This window comes from Paramisgurnus dabryanus, chromosome 19 (assembly GCF_030506205.2).
Source record: "Paramisgurnus dabryanus chromosome 19, PD_genome_1.1, whole genome shotgun sequence".
In the NCBI taxonomy this organism is placed as follows: domain Eukaryota; kingdom Metazoa; phylum Chordata; class Actinopteri; order Cypriniformes; family Cobitidae; genus Paramisgurnus; species Paramisgurnus dabryanus.
Genome location: NC_133355.1, coordinates 11,665,789 through 11,672,261, shown reverse-complemented (window position 1 = coordinate 11,672,261; position 6,473 = coordinate 11,665,789).

Sequence of the window (6,473 nt, the reverse complement as noted above, 5' to 3'; positions counted from 1 at the left end):
TTACTTGTCGGATTTTGGACACATTTGACTGAATTGGAGTGCGGGCTATATGAATATCCACAATTCAAGACATTTGTTTTTTTATTTCTGAGCCTTCTAATGAAGTTGTAGCATCTTTTGAATGTTCTTGAATCTTTTGAACACAGTCTCATCACTGTCAAATGAAAATATAAGTTAAATGTCGTACATGACATGTTTTTGTTATTTGTGTACAGAGAAAACAGAATCTGCCAAAACTAAATACTTAATGTGGAAATGAATTTTTAAAGAGGTGAGATTATATTCCATTTATTTTCATGATTAATTTTATTTTTTAATTTATAATGTTTATAGAAAAATTAACAACTCAGTCGGCTGTAAACCGAATCATTCAAAACAACATGACAGATCTCTTACATACACACATACTGTACACACATACACCCAACTACCCACCGTTTAACTTTGCTAACAATAGGGAAGAACCAGGGCGAAAGTAACAAAGTGATTTTCACCGAGCCCTGATAACATTTGCATCCCAAACTATGACAGCATCTTTAGAACGCAACCCTTGACAGACCTGACAAATATTGGGCTCTATCTTACACCCGGCGCAATGCAGCGCAATGCGCGACGCAAGTGTTTTTCGCTAGTTTCCACCCTAATTTTCATGTTTAGCGCCGCGTTGTTTAAGTAGCAAATGCATTTGCGCCCCCTTTTGCGCCCATGGGCGTTCTGGTCTGAAAACGAGGTGTGTTCAGGCGCATTGTTGGCGCGTTGCTATTTTGAGGCAACTAAAATAGACTACGCCATTGACCAACAAAAACCTGGTCTAAAGTCTAAAGTCAATGGCGCAATGTGTTTTTTGTTATTTAAAGAGCGCATTAGTAATATGCGCCTAAACGGGACGACAACGCGGGTTTGCTTAACACATACATGAATGCGCAGCAGCACAAAAATGCTTTTAAATATGAAAGATTAAAGGATTGAATGTAAAAGATTATTATTGAGTCTCTTGGACATAAATGAGGATTAATTATGAGACGTTAGAAGGCGCAAAAAGCTGCTTCACCTGCAGCCTGGTATGTAAATAAATGCTTGCTTTAAACAAATGCATCTGTTTTTAAATGTTTTTTTTAAATGCTACCTCACGGATTTATGGATGACTCTGTACCTGCGGATATGGTGAGATGAGAAACATTTTTAAGTTATGCTTAAAAAAACTCTTTGCTAAAAAACCGCTGTCCAAAGTGCTGAAACGTGAGGAGAGCCGTTTGTAAATTCTTTATCTCCTGTTTGTTACAAATAAAGTATTTTTAGAGTACAAACCTTATCTTACATACTTGCAGGCACGTGCAGAGGGGGGGGCGGCGGGTGCCCAAGCACCTGCCCCTTTACCCCTGGATGACCAAAGTGCCCTTTTTGTCAAGGCATTTTTTGTAATTAAATGCCCTTTTGTAAAGGCCTGCCCAATCTAACTATTAGTAAAATTAATTAGTCACATGATGACGTATTGACCTTTTATTGGACAATCTCTTTAGGGAAAGCTCACAGCGCTAGCAGCGCCCACACGTGCACGACACGGTGCGCAGTACAGGGAGGATCCCCCTCGAGCCGGCATTGAACCGAAGCGGTATGCTTGTTATATTATTATTATTTTACAAGAACAACGTGAGGAGAGCATGCACAGCTTTTGTTTATTGCTGTCTGTGTGTATTAACATCTCTAGAACGTTAGATGCAAACAGGGCTCTCAAGTCTCACGCATTTCAGCCTTCACACACCACACCTTGTATTTCTCACGCTGAAAATAAAACATTCTTCCCATATAAAAACAATGGATGAGGCAAAGGCAGGGACGTTCTCTGCCGGAAGTTCATACAGGTAGCTGTCTCGAGTTTTTAGGTGTGCTCAACTTCACGCAGCAATGCAAGAACCGAAACGCACATGACATCAAAGTACCGCGAGAAAAATTCGGGAAATCATACGGAGGAGTTTGATTTCAAATCGCTCTCGCGCTGTTCTAATGTCATCCACCTGTCACGCGGAGTTTGTTGGAAGAGCAAGATCCGATGAATACGGTTAAAAAAAACTCTTAATTTTTGTATCACATTGAATTTACGATTCCTGGACTCGCCTTTGATAAAAGACAATGTGAGCTGATGTTGGGTAATATAGCCATACTCGTGCTAAATTATTAACTCAGTCAAAAACTCTCCAGCTTTGCAACCAGTTTTAGTTTACCTGAAAATAAAGAAAGTACTAGAGGCTTCATGAAATGAATGAAAGGAGAGATGAATGTCATTATTTTATTGCCCTGTCATCAAGGCATCAAAGTGTGCAAAAACACAACACAAACACGATTCAAAACTATAGGCTACTCTCTTTGTATGCAAATTTCGAACAGGATTAGAATAGAATAGAATTATATTTTAAATATGACAACAAAAACACAAGCCTGTAAACGTAATAATATCTTAATGTCACAATGCAATATATAATATCATATAATTTCAAAACTGCATATACTGTGTTGACATACACAAACACTAAATGAAATGCACTGTAAGTCGTTTTGGATAAAAGCTGCTGCCAAATGCATAAATATATAGATATAAAACTCAGTCTATATAGATTTTTCTGTCTCACTCTATTTGCAAGGAAAATAAAGAAAAACGTTAGACTTTCTATTCTATATTACTTTATTATTTGTTTCAGTTGTGTGCTTGCGTGTCAGCGAGCAAAGTGCCCTTTTTATTCTTTGAGCACCTGCCCCTCCAATGGTCTCTGCACGGCCCTGCATACTTGTAAATTATGTTTTGATGATATTGGATAGCCATACATTTAAAGCAATTACAAGCCTGCTTTTTACTTCCATGACTAAAAGAAAACGGGTTTTAAAGGTTTTAATAAAAAATAACAATTTCAATACAAGTGAAAAACAACACAAATATTTAACATTAATCTTAAACTGGGGATCTTCTTCCTCTGCTTAGTTTTTCTTTTTACAAAGTCCATCATCTAAATAGGGATTAGACATAGCACCAGCGCAACTTGCTTTTAAAGGGGATGAGAGCTGAGTCTCTCATTGGTTTACTGCACGTTACGCCCAAAATACTCCCATTACAATAGGACCTACCCTTTTCGACCATGCGCTCGGCGCACAAACCATTTTTCCCGTTGTTAAATTAGCAAAAGTGGAGTCGGACACGCCCATTTAGACGTTGCGCTGTGCGCTTTAGACAATGCGCTTAGATCGTTAAAATAGGGCCCATTGTGTTATTTCGTCACCGTTTTGCGCGGGTACAGTAGGTCCAGAAAGCTGTTTTCAACCATGATAAGTAAATTCCTAAAGTGGTTGCGTTTTGTTTTTGGTTTCATGTGTTATAATACTGATCAATCTACAGGTTATTTAGTGCTATAACACATCCTGAACTTTGACTTCTCAGAGTTATGTTTTTCAAAATAAAAGTAAATCGGGTTTAAATGTCAGGAGTTCCTGTCGGGACGAAGGTAACACTTGTTACTTTTGTCCTGCTGCTAATACTGTTGCATTATGATGAAAATTTATATTAATCCAATTTGAATTAATTTTATTTTATAGTGTTCAAACTGTTAATTTTTTTTTATTTTCAACAATTCAAGTTTGTACTGTCGGTTGCTTTTGAAACATTTGATAAAATTGAAATTTAAAATGAAAATGTAATTTAATATTTTTTTTCAATGATAAATTACAAAATATGTTTGCAGTTACATATTAACAAGGTTAAAATAAATAAGTGTAACGCAAAAATCTATCTTGTTCTATTGTGTATACTTTTGACCCACCTGTGTGTTACTTTCGTCCCTGGTATCAGGGTGAAAAGTAACAATGTGCTCCCTATGTTCAAAGTGAAATTATACTGAAGTCGTTTTACATTTGTTTAAAATTCCACCTAGTATTGATAGACCACATTTGTGAGTTATTGACCACAGCAAAAATATATCTCTGTCTCAAACATTATCCTTTAAAATTAATTTTTTCTGAAAAATTATACTTTCTCCCCTGCTCTCCCCTATTATTAACCCTCCATTTCATGTCGTTCATGAACATATAGCGTCAATTTGGATAAAAGGATCTGCAAAAAAAGCTAGTTCAAAAATAGTTTAAGTAATCTTTTGGCTAAAAAAGTAGCACTTCTGTCCTGTCATGGTTATGTGTTCGAGCCTTGGGGAACATACATATTGATAAAATGTAATGTATACCTTAACCCAGACCCAAACGTCTTTCTGATGCTTTAGGAGAGGCTAATATGATTCCCCTGCTTGAAATATGAGATATCCCCGCCTTCCCTAAACTCCTCCTCCCTGTCTCCTGCTCCTCACCGCAGACCTCAATCGATGCATCCAGTGGTGGGGAGGAATCAGCGCATCTTTATGGCCTGTTCCCAGGACACTGTTTAAGACACCACCACTGGCAGCCGCTTTCAGCGGTTCCACCCCAAAACCACTATTTACAGTAATGAAATCAGAGATCTGGCCACACACGCTGGACTGTATAGATTGTCTTTTTGCAAAGGTTCCACCAGATGTAGTAGAGAGTAGCGTTTGCAATTTTAAGGTTGTGGGTTCGAACCCAGGATTGCATGTATCTTCTTCCATCTTTCAGAACACATTCACGACCAATAGCATCCATCAAAGTGAATTCGCTTTGATCCGTGATTAAACAGGCATGTGTATGTAGCTTGCTCCCAGGCCTCTGCCGACTCCATTCATAAAAAAGCAGTGTGTCGTCTTGACTGACAGCTCTCCTGCCAGTAGCTTCTGATTGGTGTCTGATGAGACAAGACTTTGATTGACAGGTTGCGAGGTTGCTCCTTGTGTGAGTGCCTATAACGTTTCACTTCCTTGTTCCCCATCTCTCTCACCGTGGCTTTCTTTTTCACTTTCCGTCTCTTTCCTGTCAGAACCGTCACTCGTCTGTCAGCTTGGCTTTGCCTGCCAGTAAATGGAGTTGTGAACGTGTTTTTTGAGGGCAGGTCTGTGAAAAAAAAAACATTAAATGGGGACAAATCCACATTGGGCTGTTTTCTTCTCTCTTTTCTTTTTGAACCTATCAAAATGAATATTTTTAAGTGTCATGCTAAATGTGACAATTGACTAGGAGTTATCTTAAAAGGCACCATATGGTCTATGTATGATAAACATGCATTATTAAGTTGATTGTCTGTGTCTAGGGATGCACCGATAGGATTTTTTTGGGCCGATACCGATTTAAACCGACAACTTCTGGCCGATGCCGATACCGATATTAAACACTTTTATACAATACTATGCAGTTGGTCTATTAGCTAGTTTATTTCTGCATCAAATTATTTTTAACTGAACATGGATTGGATCTAATTAACATTCAACTGACCAACATAATAAGAGAGGCACAAATTAAGCTAAAACAAATATAATAAGACAGCATGACAACCTTCAAAGGTGGTTTTTGCTATTCAGCAATTTATTTTATTAACAACATTAACTCATTTTTTACATATAATGGATTTCTTTATGCAGTTAATTAATAAACAATCGGTATCGGCCTTTCTCGTGCTATTGCCGATATGCCAATTGTTTCAAATTCATCAAAAATCGGCGGCCGATACATCGGTGCATCACTATCTGTGTCAGATGTTAATTAACATTTGTTGTATTAAAACAAGTATTTTTCTGGGTTTGATCAAAGTGACACGGCTAACGGATCAAGAATAAGCGATACACTGCAATTACTTTCTTACTTAGTATTTTTGTCTTCTTTTCAGTAAGAATATATAAAAATTCTTAAATTAAGATGTATTTTCTTGATAAGCAAAATTACCTAATGAAAATAAGTCTAGTTTTTAGACAAAAAAAAAAATAAAACTTAGGGGAATTTGTGGTTAAAACAAACAAACAAAAATTTTCTTGAATTAAGTGTTTATGAAAAGTAATAAAAGTTAATTTATTTCAAGAAAAATGTTCTTATTCCATTGGCAGATTTTTTTGCTTGTTTTAAGCGATAATTTATATTATTTTTTGTCTTAAAGACCTATTTTCCTAATTTTGCTTATCAAGAAAATACATCTTAATTAAAGAATTTTTAGATATTTTTACTGAAAACAAGACAAAAATACTAAGTAAGAAAGTCTTTTTTTGCAGTGTATACTATAGTAACTGCTCTCTGACTTTAACTGGTTAAGGAGCCCTGATCCAGGTGACAAAGTGACTTGTAAAAGGCTAGTCTGTTCTTCATATCATATGGCTTCAGAGGACAATAATAATATTTCATAAATTGTATACACTATCAGAAAAGAAATGGTAAAACATGGCTGTCACTTTCAAATGTATTTTCAATTTTGGCACAGATAAAAACAAATGGTGCTATATAGCACTAAAAGTGGTTCTTTGCTCAATTCGTAATCATAGAAGAACCATTTTTGTGCCATATAGCACCAGTGAAGCACCTGTGTAGAACCATATAGTGCTATG